This window comes from Microtus oregoni, unplaced genomic scaffold, assembly GCF_018167655.1.
Source record: "Microtus oregoni isolate MIOR12 unplaced genomic scaffold, Mior012 000021F_ref0000039, whole genome shotgun sequence".
Classification (NCBI taxonomy): Eukaryota; Metazoa; Chordata; class Mammalia; order Rodentia; family Cricetidae; genus Microtus; species Microtus oregoni.
The window spans coordinates 30500001-30519250 of NW_024543080.1; the positions used below are offsets into that span (position 1 = coordinate 30500001).

Below are 19250 nucleotides of genomic sequence, written 5' to 3' on the forward strand. Positions count from 1 at the left end.
GATACTGAACTATCTGTTGGAGGCTACTCTTCAACGTCCACAGCTTTGCAGGGAGACATTACTGAGTCAAGCAGGTGCTAAGAACTAAAAACATGAAAGGTCAATAGGTCACTCTCCTCCACCCAGCATTGGGCACGTCACCTGGTGGGTAGACGGATATTACAACCAGAGACAGAGCTTCATGGGAAACAACTGGAGGCAGGCAATTAGAGTGACAGGTACGTGAGCAGCTGAGCCAAGGATAGACCCCCTGAGAGAGCAGCCAAGGATAGACCCCCTGAGAGAGCAGCCAAGGATAGACCCCCCGAGAGAGCAGCCAAGGATAGACCCCCTGAGAGAGCAGCCAAGGATAGACCCCCCGAGAGAGCAGCCAAGGATAGACCCCCCGAGAGAGCAGCCAAGGATAGACCCCCTGAGAGAGCAGCCAAGGATAGACCCCCCCGAGAGAGCAGTGTTTAAACTACAAGGGCTGGAGAGACAGCTCAGCTGTTGGAAAGCTTGCTGCTCTTCCAGAAGACCTGAGCTGGGTTCCCTGCACTCACATTGGGCAACTCTCTATGGCCTAGACTCCGGCTCTAGGTGACCCGTCTGATGCCCTCTTTGGGCTTCCAGGATCCAACACATGGGTGGTATCTGTCTTGTCCAGCATAGTTTTCATCAAGCCCCTCCTGGGCAGGGGTCCTTGAGTGACTCGGTGCTGCCTGTCAAGTCGTTACAACCCTCAGTTATGCCTCCAAGGCCCCCCGTTCTGCAACACTCACGGCTTTCCCCTATAATCTCTGAAACTCTGCGCAATTCTATTTCCAGCCGGCAGGGTGGGTTTCAAAGGCTTTCAAGCCTTTATGCATATTATCTCCTTCGAGGCCTCCTTGCCCATCAATACTCTGAACAATTCCCTTTACGCTTCAAGACATAAAGCTTACAATCAAAACCTAAATAAATAAGCGTGAGACCTGGTGCTGTAATACAGATGACTGGCAAAGTGCTGTTCACCTGTTGGAATGTTCCAGAGCTGCACAGTCCCGTAATGGTAACTGCTGGCCATGTGTAGCTCTTAATAGAAATCACTGAGAATTAGATACAGTCAGATGCTTGGTTCCTCAGTGGCACTACCCAGCCACACTGCATGTGCTGTGTGTGGGTAGAAGCTAACATATCAGCTAATGGAGAAAGAGGACATGGAGCGTTCTACTGGCTAGAGCTCTTTAGTGATCTTCTCCCCAGCCCATTCAAGGACATTAAACCCCTAGAGGCATCATGTCTCTTGTCTGTTGGTAAACAGTTTTGTATTGCCTGGTATTTCCTCAGCCACTGCCCACGGAATAGACTTTGTACTCTGCCTGCTGTTTAGTTCCCATGTGGAGCCACGCCTGAGCTGAGAACTCAGGGAGTCCACGGCTGGACTTCCGGTGGACGTCGGGCAAATGTGGCTAGTGGATCACATCTTTGCAACGGTGTTTTCATTTGGAAAGACGGGGTCAGCCCCACAGCCGGAAAGTTCTGAACTGGAATCTTAGCGTCACCCCTTATGAGCTGTGTTGCCTGGAGCAGTTCTCTCAACCTCTACGCCTCAGCTCCTTCATTTGAGGTTTGCACATCACGGCAACTCAGGAATGGCAGGTGATAGGTACAGATATGCAGCCGCCATTCCCACATGCAATGAGGAGGTTGGTCTCCAGAAGGCCCTCTTATGGAAGCAGGCTGGCACTCCTTACCTCTCCTGTTCATCACTACTGAATTTTCTGTTTTTTTTTTTTTCTTCAAGGGTTTGTCATTACCAGAGAGCTCAAGTACCTGTCACAGGAAGAGAAATTTCTGCTTACAGAGGGGTGAAGGAGACGGGTGGTGGCGGCTCATGCCTTTCATCCCAGGACTTGGGAGGCAGAGGCAGGTGGATCTCTGTGAGTTTGAGGCCAGTCTGGTCTACAGATCGAGTTCCGGGAAAGCCAGAGATGTTACATAGAGAAACCCTGTCTCAAAAAAAAATACAAAACACCTCCCCTAAGAGAGAAAGAGAAGAGGAGAGGAGAGAGAGAAGAAAGGGAGAGGGAGAGAAAAGAAGAGTGAAGGAAGAGGTGCTAACATTACTAGAGAACACATATACATGTCAGGGACATGACAGGCTCACTCATAGGTAGTTTACGGTCATTCCACAGACCGTCCCCGTGAGGCCTGAGGAGAGTGGAAGGACGAGAGAATGGTATGTGGAGAAGCTTTGTGGGTGGCGTCAAGGAAGCTGGGTAGGATTCAAAGTTAGAAGATGAGCTCAGGTTAGATCAGGACGGCCTTGAATGCCAGGCCTCGAGACTGGCAGTCTATAACTGGTGGCCCCATGCTGGCTTCCCTGGTGGGTATGACAGAGGGAAATTGAGCCAGCCCTGACTTAACTGTAGATTGGTTTTGGCCTCAGTTTTTAACACAGCCTTTTTTCTTCTGTTCTCTTCATGAGAGGGAAACCGGTTTCTTTCCAAAAGGCATTACACTCTGGACATGATAAGCCTGAGCTGGCACCCGGCGCTTTTCCTTGTAATTGGCAAACACATTCAGGTTGGGCCTCTGTTTTCCTTTGATGGCCTCCCACCCCCAACCCTAAGCAAGGCCAGTATCTGAACAGAAAGAAAAGATCTCACGCAGAGCTCCTTTCTCCCAACAAGCTTTGCAACATCTTCCTTGGATACGGTTCAGCTGGGGGCCTTCGCTGTATTCCAAGAGGAATTCCTGGTCCTCACAGAGGGGTCTTTGTTGTAGGGGGTTATGAGAAGCTAACCGCTTGCTTAGCACAAGGAAGTATCTTTTCCTTGTGTGAAGTCATGATCAAAGAGGCCCGTGAGTGAAAGCCGGGGAACAAAGCCGTGATTTACATCTAGACCAGCTACAGTGGAAAGGGCAGCCCTGCTCGAGCAGAGCTGATGGGCTCAGCATTGGAGCCTGACTTTTACTCAACTCCTCGTGGAGTTCACTTTCTAAGGTGTATTTATTTTTAACTTGTGTGCGTGAGTGTTTGCCTGTGTGTGTGCTTGCACACCACGTGTGCACGATGCCTAGAGAAGCTAGAAGTCGAGCCAGCTACCCTGGAGCTGGAGGTGTGGATGCTTCTGAGTGGCCATGTGGGTGAGAACCAAATCTTGGTCTTCTACAAGAGCAGCAAGTACTCTTTAACTGCTGAGCCAGCCCTGATGGATATTAAAATTTAGTACTTAGCATTTGTATAATTGGATTTTCTGTTGTGTTTTCCTGTGTCCATGTGTGTGGTGTGTCTGTGTGTTTGTGTATGCGCATGTGTGAATGTACATGCATGAGTGTGGAGTCAAGAGGTTTATATCAGCATCCTTTCCTACCATCCTCCACTTCTCTGTGTAGCAGAGCTTCCTGATTAGCTAGGCTGGGCAGCCCCAGAGCACCGGGGATTTTTGCCTCCTTATTCCTATGGCTTCCTCCAGTGACAAATACACACACACACACACACACACACACACACACACACACACACCTAGGTTTTTTAAGCACAAAATCTTCTGTTCACAAACATCTCAGATCTTGTTAAAAGTCTTAAAGAATTTGTTTGAGTTACATGGCAAAACCTGCTTCAAAAACCAAAAATAATATATGTATATATTTATAGATATAATCAATATGCATGTAAAATAGATACATATACACACACATATACTCTATGCATAATAAACACAACAGAGTTTGGGGAAAAAAGGTTAACCTTAGTCATTGCAAGCTAAACTTGTGTTATGTGCTCAATTTTCTCTCTCTGGTGTGTCAGCTAAGTTTTATGAAGCTATAACCAAAATCTCCAAGAGAACAAGCATAGAGAAGAAGGCTGTATTTTGACTCAGAATTTCAGGCGCTTCAGTCTCTGGGGCTTGGTCAGAGTATCATGTTTGCAGCTGCATAGAGTAGAGGCTGATCTACTCATAATAAACAGAAAGTGAGGAAGGGAGCAAGAATAACCTTAAAAGACACCCCTTGCCTCCTCTCTCCTCGGTGTGACCTACTTCTTCCAACTAGACCCTACCACCTAAAGTTCCCAGAATCTCTCAAATACTGCCACTACCTAGGGAACAAGCATTTAGCCCATGAACCTGTGAGGGGAAATTTCATGTTCAAATTATAGCATATGATATATTTTTAGGTCCAATTGAAGGTCAATTTTGTATAATATATAAGTAACTTCATGTCCTACCCTCCTCGTGCAACATGGCACATCTGTCTTCTTCCATGGCAATCTATGATGTCTGCAATGAATATTATAAGCAGCTACAAACTATTCCAAGGGTGACCCCAGCCAGTTCACTAATCATTCTTCTCTAGAGCTTGGCCTTTTGGACACTATCTATTGTCGGTAACATTCTTGCACTTTTCAAGTTCAAGATAGTCATTAGGGCTATCAATACTATATGTACTTGATGCTTGCTGTTTCTCCACCTTTCCCCCCAAGACATGAAAGTCAAAGAACAATTTCGGAAGAAGAATCTTGGGAATGGGAGAGGGACAAGGAAGGGTAAGACTATGTCTATGCAAATATGATCAAAGTACATTATGCATATATAGGAAAATGTCATAATAAAACCCACTATACATAATTAGTATATGCTAGCAAAACATAAAAAGTTTTCCATTTCTGTATGGATCAGCTATCTCATCTTAGATACCCTGTCAGGGAAGCACATAAACAAACAAACAAATATCCCACATTGCACACCCTCAAAGAGCAAAATCTCCAGAGGTCAAAACTTCGTTAAAGTTGCCCTTTTAGCATCATTTGTGATGAGTTAGGTAAAATGGCTGTCCTGATAAAGAGCCTGACATAATCTCAATATTTAAAGCCTGAAAACAAAACCCTTCTGTCTAACCACCAGTAGGAAAATGTGCACTGTAAGAACTCTGTCTGGCAAACTAGCTACTTTCCAAAGGGAACAAGAGCTTTGCATGCAAGGTTTGTCTCCATTAGAAGCCTGCACATCCTTGATCAAATACAACTTACTCAGGTATTATTTTTATCCCTTCCTCTTAAGAATTCAACTCCCAGGGAAGGAAAACACTTTCCCAGAAAATACTGCATGAATTCCTGGCTGGTTATCTCTCCACTCATCTCTTCTCCTCCCCTCTCCTCATTTTTCTTTCTCCCCCTCCACTCCATTCCCCACTTTCATTTAATACCAAATTCTAGATTTTCATGTGTACAAACTGGGAAGGAGGGAAATCCTCAGAGTTCTGCTGCTCCAAGAACATTTGCTTATTTCTACAGGAGAAGCAACCAACAGCCCCACCTTCTGAGTGTGGAATGTGACAAGGAAACAGCTTGTGGGAACCGTTTAAAATGAATTAAAGTAGACAAATAACTCAGCCTATAAAAATAAGCCCTGCAACCCGCAGATCACAAGGGCACCTCCAGAAAGTGGCGCAGGGTGTAAGCAAACCAAATCTAGGAACTGATAAGATCTTCCTTTTAATTCACTCTAAGTAAATATAGGGACACTAAAATGACTACATTGTAATCCTCAACATTTTCTTAGCAGAACACACTAATTTGTGATGTGTATCCATTTACTGTTCTTCATGGGAAAATCTTATTCGATAAGCCAGAGATGGCTGGAAATGGATTGTCTTTTCTTCATGTTAGGGGTTCCTGTGCAGCAAAGCAGGAGACTTCTCTGCAGCCTGCTTTTGGGTTGATTGACAATATTTGCTCTTCATAGAGGAAACATATAGACAATCCCATACCAGACACATCCAATGTATTTTTTCATTTGTTTGTTTGTTTGTTGTTGTCTAACCACATTGCTATTTCAACTGTATTCAAAGTGATATTATTGGAAAGGTTTTTACTCTGTGGTTCAGGCAGGAGTAAAGTTTGCAAAGCAATCCTATCTTACAGGCAGTGGTGTGTTGTTTAACAACAAATGTTTAACAACTGGTTTGACAGAAACACAAAGATATTGACTATAAGTAAGAAGTAAAACACCTATGGCACACAAATACAAACACATGTCTACAGAATAAACCGGGGACTGGGAGATGCACAGAGAAAGAGCACTTACAATGCAGATATGAAGACCCGAGTCTAGTTCCCCAGCACACACATGTAAAGCCAGGCACAGCCATGACACACACCCAAAAACCTTGTCTCTTTTGTGAGAGGCAGTGGCTGCCCAACTGGCCCATGTGTGACCAGCATTGGAATCTAATATTTCACATGTTACCCCCACATGTGTATGGACACAGGTACACCCTGTACACACATGTATACACGCACACACATACATACACACATACACACACACACACACACACACACACATTGATTTAATCTTCTTAGAATGCTTGGAAGGGGTTTGTCACTCTCTATGCACAACAGATAGAACAGGTATAGTTCTGACAAGAATGCAGGTTGGTGTTTCCAGTTAATAGTTTAGAATAAAGAGAAAGAATGGCCACACGTGGAAACTCCCTCATTTGTTGATAACATGAGCAAATCTTCATCAAGTCAGATCATTTTCAAAAATTAGGGAAAAATTTCCTCATGCAGGTGTTTTTTGTTTGTGTGGTTTTTGGCATTTTCCTCATGAGATGGCAATAGATTCAATCTACTTTCAAGTTTAATGTAAAATAATGTTTTCTTCATTACGTTCCTAATCACAGGCAACAAAATAAAGAAAAGCCAAGCCCTAATTCACAACATTTGCCAGTTTTCGTGGTGTAAATGTTCCTGGAGTGGCTGATTCGAGGCCCTGAACACAAAGTTCAAAGGCCACATAGAGCACCCCACTCTAAAAGCCTGCCCCCAACAGGCTTAGCAGACACAAAACCCTTGGTAGAATGTTAGAACATTTTAGAAATAACTAGGTTTTGGGATTTACTGACTTCATTTTAAATATAGTTTATTTAATTCTACTTCTAAATACTTCAATGTAAATGTTATTAAATTCTCAACAAGTTGTTGAAATTCCAGAACCTGACAGCCAGCCAGCCAGTCCTGACTAGTTGTAGCACAAGCTTGCCAGGTTTTGTGATTGGAGGGCAAAAGTACTTCCCAGGCAATTTTCCCTCCGCCACAGGCCACTAACCTCCCCATTAATAGTCACCTTAAGGCCCGACTTCCCCTGCTGTGAGTTAATCAGTCTCAGGAGGGTAGGGTGTTCCCAGGAGAGAACCAACAGCGAAAAGAACCTGGGGAAACCACCTCTAGGTCTTGCAGCCTTGAGGAAGCGCTTAGCTGCCCTTTCTGGAGACTGGAGAATGGCGAGAATTGAGCTCCTGGGCAACCAGAGATGGGAGGTGACACATACCAAGATGCAGGAATAGAGACCCAGAGGTAGCCCACCCTCAGTAACATGCATAATGTTAGATTCCAATACTGGTTACACATGGGTCAGTAGGGCAGCCACTGCCTCTCACGAAAGAGACAAGGTTTTCAGGGGTGTGTCATTGATTGATGGCTCTGAGGAAAGCCTGATACATGCAGTTCGCACACCTGGCTTACAGGGTCACTGATTTTATCTTGTTCTTTCCCTGAAAGCGAGCACATATAGGTGAGTTTCAGCACAGATCCAAAGAGTACCTTCCCAGGATCAGTATTTTATGTAGGGACCAAGCAGAGTCCACTTGACACTGGAAGTTGAGAAGATTTCGTTGCAGGATTGGAGAGATGGTTCAGAGGTCAACGGCACACTCTAGAATATCCCTTTTTACCAATGGTGAACACACATATACCCAGGCACACAGAAATAAACATAGTTCTATTTTTTTTATTCTTAAAAACAAAAGAAGATTAAGTTGCTTTTTGTATAGAGAATTTTAGGTTCTCAAAGATAGGACAGATGATAAAGTATTTCCCTTAATTTGCCAAATGAAAATGGGCTAAATATTGTAACTATAATTCTTGCCTAATAACTGTTTTGTGTATGTAATTTTACTGTTAAAGTGGTCCTTTTATTTTGACAGAATGGCTCCTAAGCAGCTTCCACCAGGTACACTGTCTGGAGTTCATTCATGGGTCTCCTTTGTTTACCCTATAATTTTGTGGCCATATGGTGTATGTACAAAGATGGGGTTTTGTTTATTAAACCTCAGGGATAGCAAGAAATGTACACTTCAAATAGCCTCTCATCAAGATGGTCACACTAGAAGTGGGTGGCTAAATGTAACTCAGATATTCACTGATTAAGTTATGAACTAATGAATGACAGAAATGGCTTTCTAAATATGAAATTAAAGTCCTACTAATCAGGAAACTCAGTTTAGAAAATAGATACTACTTGTGGGATTCAGGGATGCAAGTCGCTTTTCTGGCTTTCTAAGAAAATGGCCCAAGAATTTAGCAGAGCCACAGCAGAACCCATAGGTGTGGGGCTGGAGGCTTCATTCATGGCCAGTAGATGACAGGGTCTGGTATCTTCAGATGCTGCATGCAGAAGAGTGTAACAGAATCCTCTGTCTGGAATATTGTCAGGCTGACTTAAATAGAGAGTGGTCCATATCTCCATCTGTGGATTCAACTAAGTGGGAACCACAGTGCCCCGCTCCAGCTGTGCCTGTACTAAACAGGTGTAGATTTGTTTTTCTTGGCCCCCGCTAAACAACACATTCTAACAATTACTCGCATTGCATGTACACTGTATCAGGAATTGCAAGGGATCTAGAGATGATGTCTTAGTATATGGGAAGATGCTCATAGGTTACATGCAAATGCCATTTTATATAAAGGACTTAAACACCATTTTTTTTCTTTTTGGTATGCATAGGGCTTATAACATGAATCCTGTGCAATATTAAGGATGGCTGCACCAAAGATTTGAGACTTCCCGTTTACTCTACAAAGTCAAGTGTCAACAGCTACTTAGCTATTCGATCAAAGCCAAGATTGTTGTCAACATTACAATCGGTCTTTAGAGCATTGAAAAATCAAAGTAAGTTGCACAAACCACAGATAGCTGCAGCCACGGGGTGGCAGAGGTCAGTGAGAGGCTGTTATACTCCAGCAGAATCCCAACTGGTGTATGGTGAAAGTCGATCCAGAACCGTTTTCCCTTATGCGTATTTTCAATCTGTGTTGTCAATAAGCAAACCTAAGTCCTTCTCTTTGCTGTGTAAACTAGAAGTCTCAAATCTTTATTATTCTCAGTTGTCTCTGAGTTCAAATCTAAGTGTAGGATTAGACTCACTTGGAAGTCATTTCTGATTAAAACAAACCTTCAACAAAATGGTGACTCTAAAACCTTTATCTCTTGTATAAAATGTTTTATTATATCTTATGTCCATAATTTACTATTTGACACTTATTCATATCAAAATCAGGATGTTTTCAAGAACACATTGAGGCATTTTATTAAATTGTAGATGTGTCAGGTTTAGAATTGGCATCAAATTCTGCTCTGCAACAAACTCTCAAGAGACTCCCCCCCCCCCCCAGCCCAATGCAATTGGTCCAGAGGAGATTTGGATTACAGAGTTGTCAACCTTCCTAGTGCTGTGACCCTTTGTGCTGTGGTGACCCCCAATCAGAAGATTATTTTCATTGCTACTTCATAACTACAATTTTCTACTGTTCTGAATCATAATACAAACGTTTGATACGCAGGATGGTCTTAGGTGACCCCTGTGAAAAGGCCAGTTGGCCATATAGCTGCTAAGACCCACATGTTGAGAGCCACCACAGGCTTAGAAGATGTTTTAGCACTAGGTGCTTGCTTAGTGCTCTGGTCACAAGGAACTAACTGTCCATAGTCAAAATACTTTCTCCATATGAACAAGTATAAAACAAATACAATTACAATGTGTCAATGTGGTTTTTTTTTTCTATTTCTTGGTTATTTACAAAGTAACTTGAAAAAAAAACCGTTTTTTCTTTTCTCTCTTTCCCCTCTCTTTCTTTTTCTTTGTCTTTTGGCTTTCAAGACAGGGTTTCTCTTTGTAACTCTGGCTTTCCTGGAACTAACTCTTACCCAGGATGGCTTCAAATTCAGAGATCCCCCTGCTTCGTCCTCCAAAGTGCTAGGATTAATCCACCATGCCCAGCAAAAAGACATTTGTTTCTGTTCTGTTAAAATGTTGGAGGAATCATAGTTTATATTAATGGTTTCATTTTGGTCTTAAGCACTGATATAAGATTTTGACACAGTTGAAAATGAGCTCAATGTAGATCACCAAATCTCCACTTAGAACACTTAGCAGAAAACAAAAGCTCACAGTTTATTTTCAAGAGTGCTTTTGTTTGAACCTTTGTTACATTTCAGTAAGACTCATAGTTATTGTTTTTAAAGATTTGTTTATTTATTATGTATAGTGTTCTGTCCGTATGTATGCCAGCATGCCAGAAGAGGGCATTACAGATGGTTGTGAGGCACCATGTGGTTGCAGGGGATTGAGCTCAGGTCCTCTGGAAGAGCAGCCACTGCTCTTAATCCCTGAGCCATCTCTTCAGCCCAAGACTCATGGTTAGTATTAATGTACTTTATAAATATACAAAATACCTTTTGGCCATTCTTTCTGTTTTACAACTGAACAGAATAGTATTTTTCAAGCTGAGGCTGGGGAACTTGTGTGTATTTTACTCAGAGTCTTAGTGAGCAACAACCAGCATTAAAAACAAACAAGTAACTGAGGATCTGTGGGACTCTCACTGCTTGGGCTGCCTTATGCTCTGAGGATGGCCTTTGTCTCCTTCCACTGACCTGGGTGGAATGTTGGGGCTGTGTCCATGAGGTGCTCTTCCTGACTGGGTGGCTCTGAAACAGCAGAGACTTCTCCCTCACAGCTCTGGAGATTGGAAGAAGGAAGACAGGTGGAGTTCTGGTTAAGGGACATTTCCCAGATTTCAGATGGCTGTGTCCTCATACAGGTGCAGGGAGAGGAAAGAGAGAGAATACGGAAAGCTGGCAAAGGCTCGCTCCGAAATCATTGTTAGTACGGGCACTAAGAGCATCTGAGGGGGTTCCACACCCATGACAAAACCACCTCTCAGAGGCCCTGCTTCCTAGTACCTCATCACACAGAGTTATGAACTCGATCATTTTGGAGGGGAGATGAAGTCCACGGCACCAGCAAAGGAGACAGAAAGTGCTTTCTGAAGCCAGATCATAAGCCTTGTATTCCCACCTTCCTTCCTGGAAAGCACGTGATTCACAGCCCTGAGTCCACGGATGGCTAGCACGAGCCCACAGAAAGTCCTCTACTCCCCCTAGGGCTCACCAGTCCTACTGAGACTGTAGATTGATACTTGAGCAATTTTTTCCCTAAAGCAAACAACTTTAAAAGTAGTTTGTTTTAGAGCAACTGAGCTCGGCGCATTTGGTGTGCGTGTGGTGTGTATGTTCAAGCCACATGCTGCATGTGGAGGTCGGGGGACAGCTAGTGGGAGTCAGTTCCCCCTTTCTACCATGTGGGTTCTAGGTGCTGAAGTCAGGTCATCGGGTGTGCTGTCAAAGGATCTTTATCCTTTGGGTTGTCTTGCTAGTCCATAGCATGCACGCCAAAAAAGAATCTGTTTCGGGTTTAGACATGGGTGTGTGCCTACGGTGTTGATGTGAATGTGTTTTCTAACTTGGGGGTGGGGGACTCTCAGTGAGAGTCACAGGATTCTTGGGAGGATCACAGGGTGAGATGATTGAAAAGCCATCTAAGTCCAAGAGAAAGAGTAGTAAAATAAAATCTCATACCTCGAGTCATACAGTTTTGCGGTTGTGTGTTTCCCCCCACTATATTGAAACTGAACTGCCACCATGATGACATTAGGGGCGGGACCTGGCTTGTGGGTGGGACAGGTGCTGTCATGAAAGTTCAGTCCGTTTGCCATGGGATGTTTTACCCAGAAGGCTCTGCTAGATGCCACTCTCGTGATCTCGGACTTCCCAGTTTTAAGAACAGTGTCTTAGAAACTTTCTGCTCATTCTAAGTTACCCGAGCCACAGAATCTGCTTTAGCAGCACATAACAGAGTAAGCCCGGAAACGGAAGCAGAGAGTGAGGCTGGTAGAGCAAACATATGGAAATGAAAACACGGAAGAAGCTTTGGATGAGGTGATGAGTAAAGGCAGGAAGGAGGGAGAGGACCCAGCCTGAAAAAGCCTCGCTTGCTATAAACAGAGTGTGAGGGGTGATGCTGGCCAGGGCTTGGGAAAGAAGGGCAGGGAAGGCCTGGGAATATTTAAGGTGGCTCCAGAGACCATGCTTAGAATGTTGGCAGAGATGTGAATGGAAAAGGCCACTCGGATGAGATCTCAGATGGAAATGAGGAAGGCCCTGGAAACTGGAGCATCCTTGTTAACCGGTGGCAAAGAATCCGGCGGGATTGTGTCTTGCCCCGGGGCTCTGCGGAAGCAGAACTCAGCGTGATGATGGCACATGCCAGCAGGGTTCTTTTAACTGAACGCAGTAAAATGTGAGAAGAGGCTGTTTCGGGATGGAATTTATCATTAGAAAGAAACCAGAACATTGAGATTGAAGGGGTTATTGGGCTGGCTCTGTGGAGAAAATGAAAATGCTTGTCCAGGAGAGGAAAACAGAGGACGTGGCCTTACCACCATCTGAGAAGGAAATTACTGTTGGCAGAAAAAAAAGCCTGTTCCTCCAGAGTGGCATGAATGAGCCTGAAAGTACATCAGAGACATCTGTGCTACCCTCCCCATCACAGGAGGAAGGAAACATGAAGAGAAGCCTTGAGCACCATGGGCAAGAGGCCTCTCGTCTCTGCTCCCTGCAATCAGATGCAGCACTCTTTGGCTGCCCTAGCCGCGGCTCCAGCCAGCCCATCCGAAGCCTCACATCCTGCTGGGGGGACTCAGGGCTGTGTATTCTGGTGACATCCACATGGTGCACAGACTGCAGTGCTTTCAGGGCATGGCCTCCCTTGTCTTCTTTTCAAAGGGTGTGCTGAATGGCCCAAGGACCCTGGCAGAAGCTTGCTGTGGCGATGGAGCTTCCCCCAGGGTGGGAGTGGGGGCGCCTGGGCACAGAGCTTTGGAGTTACCAGAACACCACAGCTGTAGGCAGGAACCTTTAAGCCACAAATGTACCTGTTGGTAGAGCCCAGCAAAGCCATGGGGGTGCAGCTGCAGGGCTTGGGGAGGGGCCACCTCTGCCCTCTGGGTCTGGCAGGCGAGTCATGGAATTAAAGGATGTTCTCAAACCTTAAAATTGAGCATTGTTCCCTGTTCCTCTCTCCTACTATCCGCTGCCCCCACTTCAGACCTGTTATTTCATTATCTGTCTAGACTTCTCCCTTCTGAAACGGCCAAGTCCGCAGCAACTGTGCCGTCTCTGTAGTTGGAAAGCACAGACCTGTTGGTTCCACAAACTCACAGCTTTGGGGATTACCAGGAGACTCACCCACATCTGGTTCAGAGGGGACTCAGAACTTTTGAGTTGAAGCTGGACCCAGTTAAGACTGACTGAGATACTTTACATAAGAGAAGAATACACATTTTAGGGTCAGGGGCAGAATCCCATGGCCTGCATTGGTGTCTCCTTTAATATCCATATTGAAACTTAACTGTCATTCTTCTAGTTCTGAGTTACAACATTAGAGATGTGGTTGAGCACTCTGTCCTTAGGAAGTGGAGTTCAGTGGTAAAGGGTGATCACTCTACACAGTCCCGCGTCTTCTTTGCCTTTCTGCCTTCTGCCAATAGATGGGAGGAAAGGCCCCTTCCCATAGGAGCCAGATACAAGCTTCTTCATGTTAGACCTTCCTCATTCCAAAACTGTAAGTCTGAATTAAAGTTACCTTTCTTGGGTGTTTTCTTACAGCACAGGACAAATGGAAACATCCCATCTAGTGGGATGTGTTGACTCCTGTCTGCTCTACCACCATTATTTGACCGGTACGTTCTCAGCTCTGAAGGGCTGGCCAATGGGCCTCCATCTCTCCAGCCTTCCTTGTCAGTATTTACAGGTCAGCACCACGTGTCTTCAGGAACCCATCCTTCTATTGTCTCCATGTTTTCTGGTCCTCCCACCATAATAAAACTGCACAAAATTAAGCTGTGCTCCAGTGTCTAAATCTAACAGCTTGTTCTTAATTCCTTCTGAATTATTATGCACTGAATATTTGTGACCCCGCCATGCATATACTGCAACATTAACCCCTTCCCCCCAGTGTGGCTGTACTTAGAGATGTACCATTATTTAAGGTAACTAAGGTTAAACAAGGTTGTAAAAATGAGACCCTGATGTAATAGGATCAGTGTCCTATAAACTCAGAATGCTAGCAGCAAGGAAAGGCTATATGAAGACATAGCAAAGATGGACCATCTGGTTGTTAGGGAGAAAAGACTTCCTCAGAGACTCAAACCTTCTGGAACTGTGGTCTTGGGCTTCCCAGCTTCTGGAAATGTAAGAAGACAACTTTCCGTACTTTAAGTCACACAATTTGTGGTATTCAGTTATAGCAGACCAAGCAGACTCCTTGATGTATTCAGCAACTGAGAGCAGCAAAGCAAGGGCGGAATTGGAGTTCTGCTCAGTTTTGAAATCACATGTTAGCATCAACAAGTAAACTGCAAGCTAAAGGAGTTTGATCTGGTAGGTCTCTGTGCAACCAGTCAAAAGGTCCTCACTAAGTTCTCTGCACTCATCAACATCTCTAAGACCATAGCAGAGCACCCCAACAGAGCATCCTGGGGGAGGCTGCCCATACTGCTTCCCAGCATGTAGGCTTTCACTTCCTCATCTAACTCTGCTTCCTCTTCTAAATAAAGCTTCAGCATGCTGACCTGCTGTGCATGTCTATCAGTACTTTTATTAGTGAGACCAAGGACCTGGATAGAAAAGGTTAACTCCTACCATAGGAGAGGACTTGAATTTCAGTGTCTTATTGGCAGACAAACATGAGTGGCATTTAATGCTATGTTCTAATCAAACTATTATAACGCCTATGCCCACCTAGCAAGACATAGAATTCTCTTCCTCAGAATGTGACTTGCACCCTCCTGAGAAACAAGAAGAAAAAAGTATCTGTGTAGCAGAGAGCAAATGTAGTTGTTACTTTACACCCCAAGTGAATTAGTATTTCCTGACAATAATTCTTGAAGTAACACTGAAGCCTGAACGTTGCCACTAACTAGAACAAATAGTTATGTATTCTTGGACCCCTGCACAGATGTATGTTGATAAATACCATCATTATTTCCTCATTTATCTTACTTTCATGTGTGTTGGTAGAACACTAAGTAAATGCGGTGGATTGAATGTGTTAATCAATGTTAACTTTCTCCTAAACCTTAGTCGTTAGTATATGAGATCTCTCTCTCTCTCTCTCTCTCTCTCTCTCTCTCTCTCTCTCTGTGTGTGTGTGTGTGTGTGTGAGAGAGAGAGAGAGAGAGAGAGAGAGAGAGCGCATTTATGTGTGTATATGTAATACTCTGTTGGCCAATTTTTTCTCTTTTACAATAAATAGCTTAGGGAAATCATTTTAAAGAAGGAAAACCCCCTTTTCACTCATGGTCTTAGAGATTTCCAGTCAGGGCTGCTTAGTTCCTCTGTTTTGCACTTGTGGAGAAGTAGATATTGGAGGACCAATCTGTTCCTGAGGTAGCAGACAAGAAGCAAGAGAACCAAGAAGGGGTGGGGACAGACAGGTTTCCGGGATGTGACAGTGACTTCCTTCCTTCAACTGTGACCCCAATTTTCTGGTTTTCTACTGCTGCCTGCTAGCGTGTCCTATAATTCATCTACCACAGCACCCGTTCATTCCTTAGGTCCCCAGGATGCAGACACAGCTTTATTATCTAATCCAGCAGCTAGGGTCAAACTTCGGTGGGGATTACTTCATATCTGAACAATAATTCTCTCCCTGCCTTTCTCTCTTTCAATAGAACTGGGGGAGGTGACAATCATATATTTGGAACACGGAAGGTAGGGAAGTGGCCACTCACTCAGTGGGCCTTCAGCAACTGAACTAGATCTAGGAGGGGTGCCAAAAAGATGCTTACAGGCTCTGCAGTCAGGACTTGCCTCAGGTGGGGGCTGGGCCCAAGTGTGCAGGGTTGAACTGTGTGTGTTTAAAAGCGGTAGACACACTCACACTTCTGTTTCCCTTCCTGTATGCCACTGGTAACTATACTTCTCCATCCCAACAGATGTCTGGGAGTTTATCTACAGTAAGAGCAAATCCAGAAGGCCTCTGAAGTGGGGGCTTTATGGGCAGCATTGAAGGCTGGGTATTGTTTTGTTACTATGACAAAATAACTGGAAGAAACTTTATTATCGATTTTTGGGGGGTGGGGTGGGGATTGAGGATTGAACCTAGAGCTTTGTGCATGCTGGGTTATCAGTTACCCTTGGACTTTATCCCCAGACTCCCTTTTACTTCTTTTTTTTTTTTTTTTTTTTTTTTTTTTTTTTAAGATAGGTTGTCACGAAGTTGCCCAAGGTTGTCCTTGAACTCACTCTCTAAGCTAGAGAGAGTACTTGAGAGAGTGCATGGTTCTGCTACCTCAGATTTGGTAAAGAAACAATCTAAGGCAGGAAAGTTTTGCTTTGGCTCTTAGTTTAAGTCCATAGTTGGCTCACTCTACTGATTTGGGCTTAAGATGAGGCAGAATCTAACATCACCAGGATTGTGTGATGGAGGGAATTGTGTGGATGCTCTCATGGCAGCCAGAGAAAAGGTCTGGGGACAAGACATATTCTCTGAAGGTATACCTTCCTGAAGAGTATCTTCTTGAGAATTTTCTTTCTTTTTTTAAAATTTATTTATTTATTTATTTATTAAAGATTTCTGTCTCTTCCCTACCACTGCCTCCCATTTCCCTCCCCCTCCCCCAAGCAAGTCCCCCTCCCTCATCAGCCCAAAGAGCAATCAGGGTTCCCTGCCCTGTGGGAAGTCCAAGGACCACCCACCTCCATCCAGGTCTAGTAAGGTGAGCATCCAAACTGCCTAGGCTCCCACAAAGCCAGTACGTGCAGTAGGATCAAAAACCCATTGCCATTGTTCTTGAGTTCTCAGTAGTCCTCAAAAAAAAAAAAAAAAAAAAAAAAAAAAAAAAAAAGAGAGAAAGAAAGAAAATGGCCTCCAAAGGGAGCGGCACTATTAGTAGGTGTGGCCTTGTTGGAGTAGGCGTGGTCTTGTTGGAGGACTTGTGCCACTGTGAAGGTGGGCTTTGAGGTCTCTATTCATAGGATTCATTGTGGCAATAGGTCAGCTTCCTGTTGCCAGCAAGATGTAGGACTCTGAGCTGCTCATTACCACCTGTCTGTATGTCACCATGCTTCCTGTCATGATGACAATGGCTGAAACTGTAAGCAAGTCACCCCAATTAAATGTTTTTTTTATAACAAAAAAAAGAGTATCTTCTGATTGCCCCCCCCCACACCCATAGCCCACTTAGAATCAAGCCCCTCAATGGATTCACCGACCCTGAAAGTGAGCCTTCAGAAGCCCATCTCCTCTCAACAGCGCCACCAGCTGGAGAGCAAGGCTTTAACGGAAGAGCCTTCAGGAGGACTAAGCCAACAACAGCATGCAGCGCACTGTGATTCCTCTTCCTTTTTCCGGCCCAAGCCTCCAGTCAGGACTGCATCCTCCAGGCAAAAGTGCGGAAGAGCTTTCTGAGGGGATCTGATTAACCCAGGAAGAGAGCTCTAGAAACGCTGACAGGTGCCTGACAGCCAGCTTAGCCATGTCATTAGAGTTACTCACCATGGACAAGCGTGATGACTCCCTGAGCAGACAACACTCTCGTCGTTCCTAACACGTTCAAATCTTGTAGCTGCTACTTATAGCCACTCTTTAAGGTAAATGGAGAGGCAGGATACAGTCATCTTCAGATGTCTGGCCTCTTTTTAAGTTTTTTAATTAAAATGTTTTAAAAAGATTTATTTTTATTTTATGTGAATGGGTGTTTGGCTTATGTGTATGTCAGTGTACCATACACATGCCTGATTCTTGCAAATGCCAGAAGATCCCCAGGAACTGGGGTTACACATGACTGTGAGACACTATGTGGGTGTGGGGAATCCAGCCCAGGTCCTCTGAAAGAGCTACAAGTACTCTTAACCAATGAGCCATCCCTCCAGCTCCTAGGATCTTAATTTTTACCTCCACATACTTTTTCTTAGGAAGCTAGTAGCAGATGAAGTCTACAAAAAAATGGAAGGAAAAGCCAAGCAAGAGGAAGTCAGGATGTGTGAATTGTCCCTTGGAAAACTCCTGCTGAAGAGTAATTCACATTGTAAAGACAGTAAGTAGAATTGTCTAGAGGCTCTGTCCTTTTGAAGAAAAATTATGGTTTAGGATATTCCCCCATCTCACAATATCGCCTACGCTCATAAGATGCCAATAGTGTAAACTGAAACCAAGTTGTACCTGCAAAGTGTGACTCACAGTAGATTCCACATAGCATGGACAGAGAACAGGACATCCTTACCTTCCCCAGGGGACAGTGAGTGCACAGTGCCCCCAAGTCAAACAACCAGCAGGCAGAAGTACATACTGCACAGCAAAGTCCTGGATCTAAGGCAAGGAGTTTGGGGAAGGGGATAGGCATCAGGTGAGCTGGAGGCTTTCTTAAGTACTTTACAGCCTGTGAGATGGCTCAGCAGGGCAAGGTACTTGCCTCCAAGCCTGATGACCTGAGTTCAGTCAGGTCCAGTGCACAGAGGGAAAAGCTCTGATTCCCTTGAGTTGACAGGTACAGGTACATCACAGCACACGTGTGCACATACAAATCAACACATAAATGTCATGAATGTGTTAAAAGAAGCACTGCAGAATTCACTATATTCTAGTATGTAACTGGTTAGATTTATTAGAAATGATTTTAAGCGTAATAGTATCGAGATGGGTCAAAATAAAGGCCTTGGGGACTGGGGAGATATCTTGATTGGTAAAATGCTTGCTTTACAAGCAAAAGAACTTGCATTTGATCACTGGAACCCCTGTGAAAAAGCCATGAGTGGTGTACACTTGCAATCCTAGCTCCGGGAGGCTGAGAAAGGTAGATCTCTAGTGCTCTTTGACCAGCCAGCCCAGCCCACTTGGTGACTCTCAGTCCAATGAGAGACCAACAGTAACAACAGTAACATTGAAAAGTACGTGGTGCTTGGGGAATACATTAGAGGCTGCCCTCTGGCTTCCACATATACACATACAAGTTCATGTGTACCATACACACATGCACACATATGAACACATACAAAAATAAGTCTCATTGAAGTATAATCTGTGATTTCAGCAAATATTTTTTTTTAAGTCTAATTTTTTTAATATTTATTTATTTACTTATTTATTATGCATACAAT

The 19250-nt window shown here is 44.2% G+C and overlaps 1 protein-coding gene across 4 annotated transcripts in view; it reads right to left on the reverse strand.

The window, feature by feature from the left end:
* CUNH4orf19 (chromosome unknown C4orf19 homolog) overlaps positions 1-19250 on the reverse strand; it is an 81258-nt gene that overhangs the window by 21961 nt on the left and 40047 nt on the right. Inside the window, exon 2 of one of the 4 annotated variants that reach the window (XM_041671545.1) lies at positions 10686-10770. The exons of the other annotated variants lie outside the window; for them this stretch is intronic. The gene's annotated coding sequence lies outside the window, so the exon portion shown is untranslated. The remainder of the gene's footprint in view (positions 1-10685; positions 10771-19250) is intronic. 4 annotated transcript variants of the gene reach the window in all.